The 20,514-nt window shown below is 38.2% G+C and overlaps 1 protein-coding gene across 2 annotated transcripts in view; it reads left to right on the top strand.

Moving 5' to 3' along the window:
• LOC134635744 (roundabout homolog 2-like) overlaps positions 1-20,514 on the top strand; it is an 82,548-nt gene that overhangs the window by 25,340 nt on the left and 36,694 nt on the right. The window lies entirely within an intron of this gene.

Genomic DNA, 20,514 nt, shown 5'->3' on the forward strand with positions numbered 1-20,514 from the left:
TTAGCAGAATTTATTTTCTTTTGAAGCAGAAAAACATAGTCTACAGTTGAATTGACTGAAAAACAAAGCAAAGAATCCTTTTAGTGGTGCAACCAAATACTGGTTTCACATTTGTGTCCACGTTTAAAGAGGCCATTCCTTTCCTCTGACAGCCTCAGTAAGTTTCAGATAACCTCAGATAACCAGCTTCTGTGTTGAATCAGCCATAGCACAAGTTATTACTTGAGTAGTCAAGCATAAGTATTTTTCAAAATCAAATATGATTTTTTTTCTTGTCTGTTTTGCATATTTCATTGAATTATTTCATGTTTTTATTAAGTATTTACAACATTAGATTTTTTAATGATATTATTATATTTAAATGAGTACTCCATGTCACACTGCCACAATTTTCTTTTTGTTTTCTTCCTGTTCTTAAAATTGACTCATTTACACGTTTATACGTGGCTGTAAAAAAAAACAAAACAAAAAAAAGAAACAAAAATTCTATTGACTGAAGCATTTTGCAGGTTGCGTGGAAAATGGTCATGCATGTCATTTCATGTCCCCTGATATCATTAAGAGTAACACTTGTCTAGGTCAAAGATTTCTCACTCAATCAGTCTCATTTTAACAACATTCCTACTGTGAGCAAGATGCCTGTTTTTTTTGGGGTTTTTTTTGTTGTTGTTGTTTGTTTGTTTGTTTGCTTGCTTTGGGGTTTTTTTGTTATTTTTTTGGGGGGGTGGGGGGGGGGGGGGGGCTAGAAGACTGTTAATCACATTTTCCTTCCTTCCTTTCTTTTTAGTCTCAGAACTACATCAAATACTAGCTGACATTTTGGAATATTTGTGATCACTTTAGTTTTGTTTTTTTTCTCTTAAGCAAACATGACTCAGTGCAGTGAAAATCAAGACTGAAAAGACCTCGATAAACAACATTTGGCAAAATACTATCAGCTCAACATCCACCTTTTAGTTCTCTGAAGCTTTCTGTAGTATTGCACACATTGTAATAGTTCTGATCTCAAGTTTGAATTTTATCACTGCTATGGAAGTGCAGGAGTTCACACCAGGATCTTTATGCAGTGCAACTGCACACACAACACATTGTGAAGTTGTAGTGAGCAGTTAGGCAATCATTTAAATTATTTTTTAATTGGACATAGGACAAATGCTGAAGTAGAACAATTCCAAAGCCACCCTTCTCCTTCTCCTTCTGTGTTAGCTCAATTAATCCCTGATTGGAGCTAATTACTTGTGTAAAGTCTATTTGAAATAAGGTTGGATATAAAGTAGGCTGAAGACACTTGGCGATTTCTTCTTCACTCTTTAATGCAGTCTTCCTGCCAAACAAACCAAATATTTGATGACAGAGTGTCTAATTGCCTGCTTTCTATCTCACTCACTCTCTGCCTTTGATTAACAAGCATGGGCAGGTGCGTACTGTGCTGAAGTGTGCATGATTTAGATTTACATTCCCACACTATAGATTATACATTAACACTTTGATAGTCGTTCTCGATCACTAAATCATACTTGCTGTTTTCCAGCCATTAAAACGCTCTGGTCTGGCTTTACTTAGGCTATTAGAAGCTGTTAAGCGGGGTGAATAAACTGTGAGCTAATGACGAGAATGCATCTGCAACATCTGAACTCCACAGCAGCACATTTAGCAGCACTTAATTAATCTTAATGGTTTCTGAAATAAGCCAGCCAAACAAATATCTTATCCATAAATTACTTTTCTCTGTGCCGTAACACATGTTGCCACAAAGCACCCACTGGGGATGCTTATAAATTAATATATATGTGTGCAGTATATGTGCGCAGCCTGAAACCCTTACAGTGCAAACTGAGACACGTGTACTCTCTCCTAGTAAAGAGTTGTTTACCACAATATTAGCTGCCTAAATCAGCCTCTCTCCCATTTCCCCTTTCTCATCATTTTCATTCCCCTCTTAAATTTTTCTCTTCTCACACCATAATTCTCTGTCTGTCTTCTTACGAGGGACCAGAAAAGAGTTGGAGCCCGCACAAGTGCAGGCTCAGTTATTTGAAGGGATGCCATTTAAATTAGTGTTGAAGTTGAAGGAACAGTTTCAGTAAGTGGTGTTTGCAGGAGTATTTTTTTTTTTTATTTATTTGTTTGCATGTTTGTGTGTGTGTGCGCCGGGGTGTTTGTGTGTAGTGCCTGTCACAATGTTCTTATCACCTCCTCACACACCTGCTTCCATCGAAGACTGAGCCTCCCCTCTTCTCAAGCCTTCTCATCAAAGCCAGATCCAACCACAGTTGTCGCTTCCCTTTCCCTGCACGTGTTCCCCTCCCCCGTCTAGCTGGTTTGGCTTGTGTTCAGCAGCAGCCACTCCCCTTGTATTACTGCGTTGTCTAGGCAGTCAGACCTTGCTGGTATCATGCAATCCCCAAGAGGAAAATTCATGTGGCTCGGCGGATGCACGTACAGGTGCTGTAACTCTTGGAAGGGCTATTTGGGATTAGGGAGGATGATAAACTGCTAAAAGCACAAAGCCTCAAGTTGCTGGCATTGGAAGGGGAGAGAGAACATTTTTCTGCAAACTACAGGTGCAAATCAGATGCTTTAGCTAACAAAGTCACTGTCAATTTATGTGCAATACCGTCTATAAATAAACAAATTGATAGAAACTTGTGTGTAAATGAATGTAAGGCAAAGAATGATCCAAATGCAATGCACATATGCAATTTATTTCCACAGAGACAATAGAAACAGTCGCATGATTCAGTTCTGTCTAATTAAAAGCAATGTGTGTAGGTGGCAAAAAAATCAATTTGGTTTCCATACAACCTTTGTTTGTTCTCAGTTTTAAACAAAGCCCCTTGAAAACAGCAGCACACTTAAGAGGTGCTGCCTTGTTTAAATCGTAACACAAACATAGAGCTACAAAAAAAGCATATAAAACTGGAAATAGTCCAAATAGTGTATTTCCAAGGCTTTTGCATGTAAATGTGTTTCTTTAAATCACGTAGACTAATTCTGGATGTCAGTGTGATAAGAGCATGTGCTGCAGTGCAAAACCTTCAAGCAGAAATAGAATTTAAGGCTATTAATTCTCATAGTTTTCATAGAGGATGCTTTCACATAATGCCCCCTGGATGCTATGCAAAGACAGAATTATCACTTCCGTAACATGGCAACATTTCTTTCTGATTCTCTATTGACACCTTACCTCTGTCTTTCACAGGACTGACAGCTAATCTCTACTTGCCTTCCCGTAAAGGCATCACAGTACATTGACGAGCACTTTTATTTATATTTTTTGCTCTTCCCGTACTCTTATGTTTATCTACTGTACCTTGCAATAGTTGTGCAAATTTTGCTCTTTCTTAATTAACTCTGCCAAAAGAAAGACTGTCTTTTGGTTTCTAATTAAGAGATGCTGAGGTTGTAGTATATTGGAAATGTAAAATGACAATCTCATTTTCTTTGACTTCCTTGAGGCTAGGATTTTAGGAACAGTCCTTCCTATCACTAATCAAGCATTTGGTGTTTGGTGTGGTTATTGTATCCAGATACAACATTTTGATGATTAGTTTGATAATTGTGTGTGTATGTATGTGTGTGTGCGTGGGCTTTTCTATTTAATGAGAGATGGATATTTATCCAACTCCTACTTAATGGAAGTGCAAACCTTATCTATGTATGCAATCTCAAGAACCCTACCTAAAGACAGAACTTTATAGTAACATCTGTATGTGCGGTGTGCATACACCCACCCCCCACCCCGTCCGTCGCTGTCTGCTCTGTCCTCCCTTGAGAGCCGCAGCATTAATAACTGTAAGTGGATAATGCCCTCGTTCGAATTCCGATCAAGGTTTAATAAGAGCATGATTCAGTCGGCTACTGGCAGCAGAAGGCACTTTGTGCGTGTGCGCGTGCACGTATGTGTGTATGTTCTTTAAGGTAAAGTAAAGTGCATTACTGGGGTGCATTCAAAGGTTTTGGTGGTCAATTTCTGACCTTACTCCTCGCATTGACACAAATCAAAAGCCTAAAAGTGAGGTGCGTTACTATATCACTGTCACACTGGTGGCATGAGTCCTTAATAATGTAATCAAAGTGGCAGGAACGAATTAATGCTTATGCACTTGTTCTCTGTGTGCTTGCAAACCAATGCAGGACCTCTCATATACATTCTGGACTTGTGTATCAGTAAATGCCTTTAGAACTTGTTGTCATAAACGGTTATTGCACTGCCCTATGCTTGCAGCTATAAGGGGAGAATCGGTAAATATCATATAGTCCTAGATTCTTTACAGGCATCCTGTCAACAGCCAGTCATCTAATACAAGCAGACTGGTAGGAACTGCAACGCTTAATAACATAAAGCATTACAGCAAGAAGGACAGGGAAGTAAAAATGTACTGCAGCATCACATGGAAACACTTAAGAATTATTAATGTTTCTATGTATTATGTAATATTAAGTTCCTCATGGAAGCCATGGGACAATACAGAGGGAGCATTATTCATGTTGAGAAGACGTGTGTTATGCTGAGAGTCAGAGCCATTAAACAAGCTATCTGTTCATTGCCATTAGCTCCAAATGCTCCGAGAGAAAAACCTGACTTTGACATCTAATCCTCTTACTCGGAAGCGAACTAATGCACGCCGAGCATGTAGTACATCTCACAAACAGATCCATTTTTTTAATGCACATACCTCCGATGGCACAGTATCGATGAGAAGTCTGTTTTTGTTGTCTCCCCAAACGTCTTTAGACTTCCCCACTCTGGTCCTGTCTCCCCCTCCCTCTACCCAACCAGATGGCCTCCCTCTAACAGAGCATTGACACCAGATGTGCAGTTCCAGTGTCGACTCAGGGACCAGCTGGGTTGAGTGTGCCAGTGGTTCTGTTAATGAAAATGGCTATGCTGTGTGTGTGCGTGTGTGTTTGTATTTACTGTGGTTCAGTGGCATGTGACAGTTGGGGAACTCTCTGTGGGTGAGGGTTTTTTTTTAGAGTGAGCCACAGTGAGATGCAGTGCAGATCAACTCAGGCATGTAGTGCTCAACAGCTCACCCACCAAGGTTGGAACTATACAGCTACCCATCCAGAATTAACAAACTCTTTCTCTACATCTTGCTGTGCGCTTCTCTTTTTTCCCTTTTTTTATATCTGTAGAACTGTCAGTCACAACCTCCATCTTCCCTCATACATAATTATATATTCTTTCCTCTAACCTATTTAGCAGCAAGGGGATCACTGAGCTTATTACTAATTCATGCATACTCCTCAAACAAAGAAAAGTACACACGGTCTAAGGTAGAATTTGTTCAGCTGGAACTGCTTACAATGGAATGTCTTCTTTTTGTTAAATATTGCTCTAAGATGGATTGGTCATAGATAGGATCGTGAATGCAAGGTAACACTACGATGAGCATTTCATTTTGATAAAACCTCAAGCACCGGCTAATGAAGTTGTTACTACATGCTGCGCTCTGCCATTTATGAATTTGCTCAGAAACAATTCATTATTACAGATCGTTCCGCTGATCAATTAAATGATAAGGAAACAAAGAAAACTGTTTGCTTCGCAATAATTCTGACTGCTTGCATAGGATGAAGACAAATCAGCTAATGGAAAATGCTATAGTAAAGAAAGCCTTCCTTAAAATTGAAAGATATTGAAGCCTACCCTTATGTGATAGCCTAGCTCATTATGCTTTGCCCCTATCTCCTTGCACCCAGAATATGAAGGGGTAGTTTAATACCTACACCAAATGGCTGACAAGGTGGATAAGACTCCTCAAGGTCTTGCATGCGCCAAAGGAAGATTCTTGTGCTTACAGGATAAATCATAGCCTTTTGAATTTCGTTTTCGAAGGGAATGTAGAGTCTACTCACCTTCATGCGGTAATATTTTTGGCTTTTGTTGAGCCAGAAGTGGTGCAGAGCAGTAACATAGGAGCGAAGGTTCCCATAGGATTCAGTCCATTAAGCCGATGGGGGCAGAGATGTGATTCCAGATATTGGAAACTCAACAGTAATCTATCTGACTGCACCTCGCACATCCATGAATAGTTTTCAGCAGACTTTTACTGATGAAATTTGTCAATTTTCACAGGCCTTATCCTTTTCAAAAGGAGTGGCACTTATCACACTGACACACAATCAGTTAAAGCATGTGATATTAATGTGGCTGTCAAATCACCAGCCACAGCTGTGAAACAGGTCACATGAGTACAAATACACATTATGTGTATTTGCCACCTGATGTTCATTTTCCCATATACATATGTAGACATTATAACTAAACATGTTGCTGCAGTCTATTTGGTAAATGATGGAAGACAGGCTTTGATAAATCTAGCATTTAATACAGTCCAAAACACTAACCCCAACTACCATAACAGTTTCCTTAGTATGCTCTCAAACTCTCTGTTACAAGTAAATTGAAACTTCACCTAGAGGCACATGAAGGGGAGTTGCATAAACATTTGATCTGCCCAAAGTTTGGTTCACCCTGAGTGGAGCATGGATATCTCAGAATTAAACCCAACATATCGAGCTTTTGAAATATTTGATTGGTGAACCGATAAACAGTTGTTAGTCCTTAGCTGTCACTGCTTGCATGATAAACCTAACAAAAAAGTGACTTTCAACATTATGGTTTAGGTTTAATTTTTACGATTATTAGCACCTTATTAGCTGACTAGAGCACTTTGCTTTCAGGGTGGTGCCTTACTTGTGGTTCTCAGGGTATTTAAAAGCAGAATAGGAGGCAGAATCTTTTCAACTTTAAGGCCCCTCCTCAGTGAAACCTCTCTACTTTCAAGATTAAGCTTAAAACTTAATTTTTTTTGATAAAGCTTATAATTAGGTCTTGATTAGGTGATCCTGAATCCTCCCTTAGTTACCCTGCAATAAGCATAGGATGCTGGAGGCTTCACATGATACTCTAAGCTCTTCACCTCTGTATATACACATTTAATCATTAGTTATTATTAAACTCTGGCTCTTTTCCACAGTGTCTTTTGTCCCGTCTCCCTCCCCTTACCCCCATCTGGTTGAAGGAGATGGCTTCCCTTTCTGAGCCTGATCCCTCCTGTTAAAAGGGAGTTTTTCCTTCCCATTGTCACATATGGACTCACAAATACATTCCCACCTACAAGCAATTCATAATTTCCAAGTCACCTAAAGTGCACGTCATTGGACTGTAGAGGGAGGTATATAACCCAAAGGGAAAACATGCAAACTCACTTCAAGCCTGAGGCCTCCTTGCTGTTTGGTGACAGTGTTTACCACTTACTGCTTGCGCTTTTTTAGCAAAGTACACTTTTTACACATTGCTCACCCTGTGGATTTCATTCAGAGATGCAGAAATAATTTATTTACACATAGCCTCTAATATAAAGAATTTAGGGGGGGGAAGCGCATTATTAATGTGTGGCTGCTCAAGGCTCATGGTATCAGTCTGAAAGACGATTCTCCTGCTGCTGTGTGGATTAGACTGTCTATTGAGCACACTTTGAATGCAGCTCTGTTTATACACATCACTGCTTCCAGGAGATGTGTGATGCTGAAATGCACAAACATTAATCTTCACTCCAAACATGGCAATAATTACAATGAACATTAAGCACAATTAAACATTTGTACACAAAAAGAAATTAAAAAAAGGTTTGATTTTATGGTAGCAGATGTTATATAGTCACAGTATTATATATATTCGATATCTATGAGTCAAAGTATGTAATGACAAGGAGATATATAAGAAATGACAACTAGGTAGAAGCCGCACATACTGTAAGCCAAGTAATAATTTGCTGAGGGACAGGACGCTCCAGTGGGTGTGTTGTTCCACAGCGTCTCATCAATTACATTCCCTGAGAGAAAACACCCGGCTGTTTTCTGTTTCTTCGGATGCTGGGTTTAATGGTGCTTTTCTCAAATGCCTTTGCCAGCCAGTAATTGGTGCAACTTAACAATAATAAGTGCAGGCTTTGTAGTGCAGGGAGCACAGGCTGAATACTGCTTTATTAACTATAAAAAGCCAACTTACGTATCATGATTGACAACTTTGTTTTTTCTCTTTTGACATCCACTGCCCTCATAGTTTTGCGCCGTAAATGAATGAAAAAACACCACAAATCATAACAGGATGGCGTTGTTATGAAAAGATAATATTTGATCACTTTCTACTGTTTTTGAAAATTTCATTTCAAAGCATCTGAGCGCTTACCTAGAAGATTAGAAGATTTACTAATTGGCAGTTAAAGGAAACCTGTTCATTGGTTTTGGCATATAAAACCTACAGTATTTTTTAATAGCCAATTACAGAGGTGATTTAAATCTTTGTTGTCATTTTCCCACTTGGGCTTTCTGACTAAGATTGTACAAGCTCAACAATGGGTTAATAAACCAGTTTCACAATTGCAGATTACATCTAAAATACATTTGGTGTAATATCTGCCCAGTGAATTTAAAGAATATATTTAGGATGCCATAATTTTAGTGAATTCTGTCTTTTAACGGTTTCTCTCTAGATTCCAGTTGTGCAATAAAGAAGCTGTACAGAACAGGGTACAGTTTGTTTGCATTGCCGCAAGGGTGTTGGTTGTTTTTCCTAATCCAGAAGATTGAGACAGGATTGTCAGTTTCCTTACGCTGTGTACCTAGAGAATTTGAGTTGGCATCCATGTCTGTGCTTCCATCTGTCAGTCATTTATTGCATGTCTTACACTTATGACCTTTATTCTTACAGATACGTGGCACAGATGCTGCCGTGTCTCTTTCTCTCGCTTCTTCTCCTGACCACAGACAATCGGGTCTGGCACATGGCGTCGTATGCAGATCAGACTGTAAAGTCAGTGCAACTGGCTCCAGCATGTCAGCAACAGAGAAGTGCAGCACTTGCACAGTCAGCCTCTCAAAGCAGTCATTTTCACAGAGATTTAAAGGGTTATTATGATGCTTGAAGGAAAAGAACCATCCCTCTGTTGTGCACAGTATTTCATCAGAGGGAGCACTCACCAGTGAGTGATAGTGTGTCAGTTAGAAGCCGTGATTGACAGATTATGAAAGCATGAACAAATATGATTTGATAAAATCAGAGGAAACATTGGACTAGAAAATCAAATAGGTATTATCCTTCTTTATATGAAGAGCATCTGAGCTAACTGTACTGATGCACGTCATATGTAGCGTGTGTTTACTTTTTCCCTTTACTGCCAGGCTTAAAAGGATTTACTTAGTATTCACACTATAATTAGAGGAAGAAAGAGTGGAAGGAAAGCAACTGATGAATCAACAATAGATGGTTCAGAGAGCAAGTGCGGCTCAGATTTGTTTGTCGCTTTATTCAGTCATAGTTAGAGACAGGTTTGCAGGACATTCAAAGAGAATTCACTTTAGATGTTCCTGTTATAATACTACAAAAACATTACACTAATTTCAGAAGAAAGCTAAAGCTGAGCAGAGCATTAGCTGTCATTTTTTTGTTATTAGCATAGTGCCACTTCATAGCTTACAGCATCTTTTTTTAAAAAAAAAAGTTGGTATCTCGTACATAGTTTTAATTCAACCCAACACATCAGTGCTGTTTACACTGAAATTATTTGTCTTTTAATACTTGAATATTAACAAATGAAAAATTAATAATACCAGGTAAATAAAAATTGTACGCCACTCCTGTCGTGCACCCCTGTTTTCGTTTAGAAGTAGGATTTCTGTCAGCACAGATGTATGTAACAGGCATGATCAAAGGTAAGAAAAAAAATACATTGCAGCGATCTGGTGTTAGATTGCAGCATGGCCAGTGATATTTAGTCAAAGGCTGTATGATGCACCACAAAGACTGCTTTTAGAGCCCCGCTCCAGGGCTCACGGATTCCCGGCTTATCATGTCGAAAAGTGAGCGTCAGGCCAGTCTGCTGCCTTTAGCCTACTTGGCAGCCTGGTGGCTGTTGCTCATCTGTCCCCAAGCCAGTGTGAGCACATCACCGATCTGGACCAGGATTAAAGGACCTAATACTAACAGCTGTGCTGAGATTAGCCGTGTCAGTATTTACAGTTATTTTGTCAAGCAGTGCACCACACGCTCTGCTCAAATAATGAACTGTGATTTTTGATTTCCTGGTCTGTTTTGTTTTACATTTTTGCCGCTGGATTCATCGTGAAAAATCACATGCGCTTTTTGTGTTTAGGGAGGGATATGTGAAGGGATTCAGGGAGCATGGTTTGATGGAGATAGACAGGTTAGATTGCTGTGAAACAGAATAATGCCTGGTTACGTGGATAAACAGAACTTTCTAAAGAGTTGAAAGACGTCAACTCCTTTGTTTTGTTTTGCAAAAATGTACCACAGATGGAGAATGTGAGGGGAAAAATAGAAGACAGAGGATGAAGAGAGACATGAAATTGAAATGTGGATGTCAGCAGCAAGAATATGTTGATGAATGGAGCAGATTTGTCTTATGTGTGTGTGAGAGAAAGATAGAGGAGTTAGGTGTGATTGTGTTTGCACATGTACCTCCCTGTGTGTGGATGAATATGCTTGTGTGTGTTCATGCAGGAAAGGACGCCCTCTCTCAGCTGAGACCGATCACCCCATGATGGGCTATCACTGGAAGATTGGTCTGATTCTCCATACCTATCTCTCTATGGAAATGTCATATATGAAAAATTGATGCCATTTTCTGAAGTGGCACCAAAGTCTTTTGTCTCATAGATAGTGCTTTTTAATCTGCTTTATGTGATGGAGGACATACAGAGGGATCATAGGAAGGTACTGCAGGTAGCAGGTATGGATCAGCCACCAACACTTGCTCCCTTCCAGTCGCTGTGTACATACAGAGTATGTAACTGGTGACCTGGGGCTTACCAGAAGGTGTACATAGATGTGATTAACTGCAGTTTGTGGTGAATAATCTCCTAAACTGCTCAAGGGAGTATTTGTATCGAGGCTAGTTGGCTGTGGGAGAAGCTTAAGAATTACTAGGAGATATAACTGGACTCTTATCCTTCCTTGTGCATTCGGGATTTTCACTTTGAAATGCTAAATGAGGTTTTGACTAATACATCAGCATTGTGGGCAGTCAGTTTTAGCTCATCAGCTCTGTCGAATCAGTGTAAATGTTAGGTGTTAGGTGTGATTGTGTGTGTACCAAGAAATGAAAAATAAGTTGATTTTGTGCTGTTAAGTGGATTTTTTAAATTGATGATTTGTTAAATTGTCTATCTATATTCTAGTCAAAACTCTTAGCTGCTAAGAAATAAGTTTAGGCTTGCTGATGGTGATCCATTTTTATAAGAAATTATTTTACTATTATTATTTTTTACTATGATTTTTATTATTATAATTTTTAATGAGGGCATAGAATTGATAATAAGGTCCTGTGCCTTGTTGAAAACTTGAAGCCCGTAGAAGAGGGTCTCATGTGGCTATATAGTATTGGTAACTCACCTATTGCAAGTTAAAGAGCTTAGCTGCTAGCTTTCTGCTAAGTTTCCCTTGGCTAATTTGAGACACAGAATTCATCTTCTGTCCCATGTTTGTGGTGTTTTGGGAGAATCTTTAATATAAAAGTGTAGTGCGCATTTTTGTTTTTTGTTTCTAACTAGCAGATATCTGTGTCCGTATATTGCATCCATTCAGCCTGTGGTTACAGTTTGCTAACCAAGCTAAGTCCCGTTAGCTTATGACTTGGCATTTTACTCTCTCGTCCAAATCTGACTCCAAAATTTCAAAATGGCCATAGCCAAAACATTACAATTTATGTATTCAGATTCAGAGATGAGAACTCAGAGACCTGAATGAGATGGTATGTAGGTACATTTTTTACAGGCTATCAGTTTATATTCTGATAGCCTGTTATATATCCATGTAACCAACATGGATATATAACAGCCTTCATATATATTTGATTAATTCAGTTAATTTTCTCATTTAGAGATCAAAGGTCAAATCCGTGCAATCAAAGTAACAAAACCTCCCATATATCATCAGTTAATGTGTTTGACTGAGATTATCATATTAATTAGTTTTCTTTTTTGTGTTGAATGACAGCTGTAGTTGAGGAGCTGTGCCCTACATAGTTGTTCCAATAATTTATTCAAATTCAATCATATATTTCTATATATAGTCTACTACTACTATCTCTGGTGGACATCATTGTGCAGGTGCTTAGATCATGGCATCTCAGCTGGATTTTTCTGTTTCTGATATTCACTGACTTTTTTTTTTAGTTCAGTTTTTCACACATAACTCAAGACAGCTTGGAAATTGCATATGTTCTACTGGTATAAACAGCAGACAGTAAACATTCCCAAAGCTGGGACAAGGGTGTAGTGAACAGAAAAGTGAAGAGAAAAAAGTGGTTGCTAGAAAAGATCAAGCCTTTTTAACTTTTAAAAGTCTGCAATAGCTTTTCTTTTTACTCTGCAGTACTGTGATGATAACAACAATGATGAATATAAAACACAGCAGGGTGCATAAATTCAGTTAGATATAACTAGTGCCTGCAAGTAAGGTTTCTTCCCCTTGGTGACCACTGCTTTAGTGAAACAAGGCGAATCAAATGTGAGATTCTGATCCCTGACTCATTTTTCAGCTCATGTTGTACTTCTTCAAAATATTGCTCTAAGGGTCTATGACACCCATGGTTTTTGAGAAAAAATATTGTGATTGACCTTTTATATATCTTGCTTTCTTCCATTTTTTTCTCTCCTTTTCTTCTTTCTCCAATAACTAACAGTGAAGTATCAAGGCAGGTTTCTTTATCTGTAGATACCAAATAGAAAGATAGAACACTGGGAAGAATGGGTAGGAATTAAGTCTCCATAAATGCAAATTCACAAACTAAGGCCACACACAAATGTTTGCTGTACAAACAACAGTGCATCTGGATTTAGCGGTTTATATAGATGAGATTGAAACTGTGACTCTGGAGAGGAGGGAGAAGCAGATTTACATAGGTTACTCTTAGAGATAAAGGAATGTGTTCTTGTGAAGAAATTCATGCAGACAGGAGTAATTAATTATAGATGTGGAAATGTGGTCTGAGGGAATGCTGTTACAGTAACTAGAGGCAAAGCAAGTGAGAGATGAGGGAGTGGGTAATGGGAGGAGGGGTGATTCCTCCTATACCATCCACAACTTCAATTTACTTTACACGACAAGAGAACGGAGGTTAATTAAACATGACAATGGTATAGGGCATTTATTCTTAACCCTTCACGGTGGTTGACTGGTTCCTAACTCAAAGGCCAAAGATTTCATAATGACTATTTTTATAGCATGAGGTGTAAACTCTCATTCAAACGTTCCGTGGAAAGAAAGGTTACGAGTAAAGATATGGGTAAAATGTGCCCTGTGGTCGTGTGTCACATATCTGGTTGAAAAGGGGGGAAAAGTAAAATGTCCTTTTATGGTTAATAATTAAGCTAAGAAGGAGCGTTTAAACAAACAGCGATTCAAAATAGCGTTCACTAAATTCTGCCTGTGCTAGCTAAAGTCAGAGTAAAAACTAAATTGCATCTAAAACTCTGCTAAATTTTTGTGTTGCCACAGGCGTACACACATTTCACCGTTCATCTATTTTCAGCTCTCGTATTGACACTAATTGGTGTTGACACTAATGATGCCAAAAAAGAAAAGCAAAGCGGTGCTAGGGCTGTCTGAATATACTTTTGAAGGCTGCTGACCTCAGTTACTATGTACCTCCTGGTCTTCCCCCTCTATATTTCATGTTGCAAGAATGGAAATAAAATTGGGTCATAATTGGACTTAATAGTAATGTGCACTAATAAGTATAGTTGAATTAAATAAAGATTTTCACATATATATTTAAGGAGCTGTCAGGAATACAAATTATACTTGGAAAATGTGTAGAGATACCAATAAGGCTTCAAGCCAATGCAGTCTATTATTTTCTGCTACATTTGATGTCATCGATACTCTTACACCTTGCAATTATGGCAGAAATTCAAATGTATATAGTTCTATATTCAGGCTACCGTGTTGTTTATATAAAGAAGGGGGGCTTAATTTACTCATGTTGTGTCTTCCTGTTGGGAAGCCAGAACTATAATAGGTAATGCACGTTTGTACTGGGCTGTTAGCCTCAGGGGACATTGTGTAAATGTTCCTCATCTCCCTGCTGATCTTAGTCCTGACTGATTACTGATGACTTTTTTAGGGCACAGACATGCTAAGTTGTTTATTTATTCAAAAAAAAAATGCCCAATGCAAATAGCCTTCTTGACTCCATGTTCCCTGTCCCTGTTCCCTGAGTGCGTGTCGGCATAACTGTCTTGGTTTCTGTTTCTATCTCTTGAACAGTGATGATGTGTTGTGGTCATCAGCACAGTTTGTGATATAGGAACAGGGCAGCTGTTTTTCTGTTTGTTTATGTGTATATGTGCGTGTATGTCAGTGTAGATATTATGCATGTGACAGATATGGGACATCCTTGACTGCTGCTGAGAACATGACGTGTCCCTACAGGCTATCTTGTTCAAAAAAAAAAAAACCTCAAGCAAACTTGAAAAAGAAAACAAAAATGTAGTAGACCTCTGTCACAAGAAATGGCACGGCTGTAGTTTGTTTGCGGACACTGGATCATTGACTGCAAAAGGCTGTACAATAGTAGGATTTTCCTTATGCTCAAATACAATGTATTCACAGAAATAGAGCTGCTATAACAATTTCTATAAATAAAGGCTGATATGCTGTTTAAACCTGAATGTATAATATGTTGACTGTATGTGTTAAGCTTTGTCTACATGAAGCACCTCATTTCTTCACTGCATCTGTGAGTCCCAAATGGAAATCCAGCCATCTGTTACACACAACAACTCAGATGTCACTATCTTCATCTTTCATCACTAGTCATATACTTAGTGCACATATTCGTTTTCTTTTGGCTCCTGAGGTATAGCGCTGCTATCACAGCAGTTTATATAACATTGACTCATAAAGGCACTCTAAACACTATATGTTAGGAAATGAGACACAGAATCCTTCCTGTGTTAATTTGCTTGTAATTTAAATATACGCAGTCACCATCTGTCACTGTGTATATTGTACAAATGCCTTTTGTGATTAATTACTGCTCTGAAATGACTCGACTAGCAGGTCCACAATGATTTTTAAAAAATGTAATCTGCATTTTCTTACATTGACCTGAAAGTTAGTTATGGATTCATGACTAATAAAGGCTAAATGCATTTCTAAACAGCTTTCAGTGCAGCTGCTGTTTCTAAATTGTATATTTGAACTCATCTAGTGGTCTGGTATTGTGGGTATAGTAGGTATTTACCTAACAATATGAAGCACTTTGAGGTGTCTGTTGTGATTTGGCACTATATTAATAAAATTGAATTGAACTGATTTTTGCACCATGAAAAAAGTTATCTGCACTAAATTCTACTGTATCTTCTCGAGGAGTTTAAAAGAGAACATTCAGCTACCTAAGGTTAATGGACAGCCACTCTCATTAGTCTGACTTGTCTGTGTGAACATTACTTTGTGGGTTTCAAGTGAACATTATCAACCTTACCTATATCAGAGACATTATAAGGACTTTGGCTAAATATAGAATAGCTGCACTGCAATCCTTTTAGTATCCCGGCACACCTTTTAATTTATTATCATGCTATGTGAGCCCTGAAATTAGCAAAATGTCTCAGTAGTTTTATAGATGGGTGTAGCTAAAATCCAAATATCAACATTGCATTTTGTTTTCAGAAGGGATGCATTATGACTAATATTAAGCTGATGCGCACTCTGCAGTAAATGTATGCATGCCTAATGGGTACATGAGACAGCAGTTGTACCAGATAATGCAGCGTCTAATAAATGCCCTGTCTGTACAGAGCAAGGCATGTTTTGAAACATCACCTGCTGTAAGGCAATAAATACTGCTTTAAATCCATGTACTTGTGACAAAATGGAGATAATTTTCTATTTCTGAGTCATCTGGGCAGCTTGCAAACTGAGCAACATGCATCCAGTGCTCAAGTGGGATCTTCACAGATTTGATGTGCTGGTGAAATGCTGTAATGAAATTCAGTTGTAGAGTGAGCCTGTAGAGAGTCTCAAGAAATCAAAACAGTGAGATGGAATATCTCAGAATTTACAACTGCCACATTACCACCCTTTTTCTATTAATCATAGAATGAGCCTCTGTATAGTTATTTGTATTCAGACACTTCTACCTTGTCACATATTTTTACCACCCATTGTGCCACGAAATGAAGCCCATTTACAAGTCACTCTCCTTCTGATTTGATAAATGTAACTGGCAAATGAGTGAGTCCTCTGAATGCCTTGTTTGAATAATTGAGCAGTACTCAATCAGACAACATTAGGCAGTGGTGGCAGCCCACCATCTGAAATAATTACCATCTGACAACAGCCTACGCATGGATGCTGCCTCCACAGGGGTTCCACATTTAAGATCAACAGATTAACATCACCTTAACCTTATTCCTCTCATAACTTTGAGTTTAGCACTCACAGAAACCTGCCTAGACCTCTCAGTGGGTGTCACTAATGTCTGTGTAGAAATGTTCTTTCCTTGCACAGAGAATAAGTGAGCATGCAAAATTCAGGAGACATACAGAAAGAACAATTTTCTTCTTTCTGCCTCGTGTAAGTTAGGGAATCAGAATAATTTGAAATAGACAGGACGAGTCTGTGTACTGTGACAATCTTATTTCTCCTGTATAAGAAAACAAATTTACTTCAGTGTATCAGAGAGAAAGCAGTAGTCAGACTGCTGGGGTTTATTATTTTGCTTTATGTATAGTCTGATAATGTTCACAGAATGGCATTTACATAGCACTTCTCTGGTTTTACTGATACACTCACGTATCTCACGTCACAAAGTTTAGTATCAACAATTAACCTAACTTAGACATCTTTGGACTGTGGGAAGGAGCCAGAGTAACTGGACACTGACAGGTGATTGAACCAGGAACCTTCTTACAATGCAGCAGCAGTGCAAACCCCTGCACTACTACGCTGCGCCTTAAAGTGCATAATTTGTAACTATGCAGCCTTTATTAATGAGACCAAATTTCAAGTTTGCAGTAGCCCGTCATCAAGAAATTGTAAGTTACTCTCTTCCAAAACTATTTAGATAAAACCGATTGTGTGCACCATTCATGGCAAACCAAAGTAAATCAATAGATAAATTGTTATTTTAAATCATGTATGGCATCACAAGTAAAAATAGCCCAGAGACAATAGGTACAGTGTATGAGAATGTAACTGCTAGTTATATTCAGTTACCACAGAACATTGCTATTAATAATGGGAGTAATTGATACACGGATATTTGCTGCCCAGCTACTGGCACACAAGCACTACAATGTAATCCATCCATTATACAAATTTACCTCTTCCTCTTCCTCAGTCTCGATATGTTCAAGCAGAAGCCTAGGCCCACTTCAGTCTTTTATTATTTCCTGGAGAGTAATATCAAGTGCGCATTAGTTAGAAGGGTGTTTAGTGTTACTGTTTAGATGTATTAATATATTTATTTGATTGATATTTACTTGCATTTGGGGAATTGTCAATATAGATAGAAGTTGTAAATTGCTTTGGAAGTGCTTTTTATGTGAATATTGAGCATTTTTGTGTGTGTGCAAGAAACTCTTTCTTTATCTGGTATGCACCAGATAGGATTAAAGTAGAGTAGAGATTATGTTAGTTGCATTTTGAATTGGTGTCTGGCTAGAGGGTTTGGCTAGAAATATGTTTTCTTGTGTCTTTTGGAAGAAGAAATAAATGTGCTTCATATTTCCAAACTCCTCTTGGACTTGTGACCTCCACATTTCGGCTCTTGGCTGCTCGAACAAGCTCACACTGAGACAGGGAAAATTTGGTACTTTAGATTTAGATACTGTATAGCTGCAAGTGGCTGATAATGGATTAGTATCTGACACCAGACATCCTGCCTAGAATATGTTTCTTTTTTATGGTATTGCCAGTATAGTGTGACAGTTATAAACTCCACCATTACATTAAACCAGCAACCTTTGTTTAAGACAGACTGCCTTTTCCCCTGCCTTACTTCTTGTAATTGGGTTTTCACTTCATCTTCAACTAACTGGTTTTCCAGTTATTCCTGTGTGTGTCTGGGTTTCACGGTCTCTTGGGACAAGCTGTTAGAGAAGCATCTCTGATGTGACAACACAGAAACAGGAAAGCAGTTGTGTGACTGGATGAGTGCAGTGCTGCCTTCATGGAATGGGTCACTAAGCGTATAGTACAACGTGACAGCCAGCTAGGCATATGTCTGTGCCAAAGTAGTGTCTGCGACTGAGGCTCGTTTACTCTAGCTACTGGATGTGATTGACAGTTAGGCCAAAAGGGCTGTTGGCTCCTTCCTGATTTGCTTTTTCACTAGAGGTGTCCTCTGGGACTTGGAATTCATGTTACAGTATATCAGCAGAATAGCTTATGGCAGTAATGTGGATGAAAAGCAAACACAGGCTATCATCTAGTGTGGGATATGATAAAGTGCTCTAGTTTTTCATTAATTCATCACACTGAAAATTAGAAACAGCAGAATTGTATTAAACAACAGACAGTTATTTAATTTGAAAACTTCCCTTTATTCATTTATTTATTTTTAATTTTGTAAATCATCATTGTTGCCGTACAGCACACTTTGTAATTTAAAACAGGCCTAGAGCAAGACTTGTTAAAAAAATAAATAAATAAAAGACGTCAAAAGCTGTTAATGTAAAGAGGCAACAGCTCATTGCATGAACCAGATCATGATATCTATTTTTAACTGTTATTTCAGTGATGGCTTACAGTACAGTCAATCCTGTGGTTAGTTAAAAAAAAAAAACTAGTTTTAAAAATGATATGTGGAAAACAACTGCGACAGAACTGGGGAGTTTTTGAAGCATTAACCTTTAACTTAGCAGCAGCTATCAAATACATCTGTTCAAAATGCATGGTTTTTACAGGGACTGCTTGACAATCCTTGATGTTTCCGATCCTTTGAACACACAAAATCAAGAGCAGATATCCCTGCCGTGGATAAATTAAAATTTTGACAAGAGAGGAAGAAAGGAGAATGTGCTCATAAATGGCATTCTAATGAACTACAGGTCCCTAGATAGAAAATTAGAATAAACAAGGCATATTTTTTTAACCACCATACTTCATCCAGGTGTCATAGCATATCATGTCAGTATATAACTTCAAGTATAACGTGAGCATCTCTGTTTAAGATGTTGTTTTGAAACAAATTTTTATCCTTGGTTCTAAATCTAGCCTTGTTCCTGCTCCCTTTTTTTCATAGCCATCCACCAACAGAGTTTGATCTAATTGGTATCCCCAGTCACTATTTGCACTACCTCTCCTAACTCCTATATGCAGTGTTTCAACTTCTTTTTAAGAAACCAAAGTTTGACCCTGTGTCTGCTGAAAAATTCAGGCCCATTACCAACTGTTGTTGTCATCCAAGGTCTCAGAAAGAGAAAAAAAAATCTTTATTCAGTCAACCTAGGATATTTTATGTCAAGAAATATTACTGAAAATGTATGTATGATTATAATGAATTTCATAAAACATTGAAAATCATCAATTTTGTATGAGAAAATGTTCAATAACTGTTTGAATTATTTAAGAGACCGCTGTGCAGCCTTTGATGCAGCTTGGTAGTGTTTTAAAGTAAACACAATAATGAATTGGAGAGTGAATATTTTCAATCATCTCAAGGTGCCTGATTTCACCATAGCCATAACACACCGACGCCTAATATCATTTTGAACCATAGTATCCATTTTCATGAACTTTCATTAGCAAGTGAGTAAATAGTAAGTTCTGGCTATTAAACGTATGAAGATAGTTATTCATGTTTTTACTGTGCTGCTTTTGGAGTATTCATAATTCCCAGAATATGAATTTTAATGATTTAGTGACTCAGTGAATTTCAGGCCAGTGTGTACTTTACTATCAAAGTTTTCTAGAAAAATTAGTTTTAAAGTGCCAGGATAATTCATGGTACCCTGAGATTGAACCTGCTGAGTGTGTTTAGTTCGAGGAGGATACTGTGGTGTCCAGCACTAGCCCATTAGCTGTGGAGCCTTGCATCCCCTAGGCTGTAGGTGACCTCATGGAATCAGGGTTGTTTTGTGTAGATTCTACTCAAAGGATAACATTGCATTGTAGCAAGATGATCAAAGTTTTTCACCTCACCCAATCAGGTATTTCAATGTTGACCTGATCATTGCTAGTATAGAGTCACATAGGCTGATGTCTATGTCCGTATGCCAATGTCTTTTGTGCACTTACCAGAGTGTAGCTCACTTGCTTTTATCAGGTACTTTTACACTGAGTGATTCAGCCTCAAGTAGTCAGACTTATTACAGTTTAAATTTTTAATGCATGATCATTTACTTTACTTCTTATCTAGACTTGCCTGTTTGTGTGTCTTTAATAGTTTTGCTTTGCTTTCATGTCTCTTTCTGTGTTTTGGTGTGTCTTTCCTCTGCACATTGTACTGCTAACCCCACCTAGATATATAC

The sequence above is a fragment of the Pelmatolapia mariae genome, linkage group LG10_11 (assembly GCF_036321145.2).
Source record: "Pelmatolapia mariae isolate MD_Pm_ZW linkage group LG10_11, Pm_UMD_F_2, whole genome shotgun sequence".
NCBI lineage: Eukaryota > Metazoa > Chordata > Actinopteri > Cichliformes > Cichlidae > Pelmatolapia > Pelmatolapia mariae.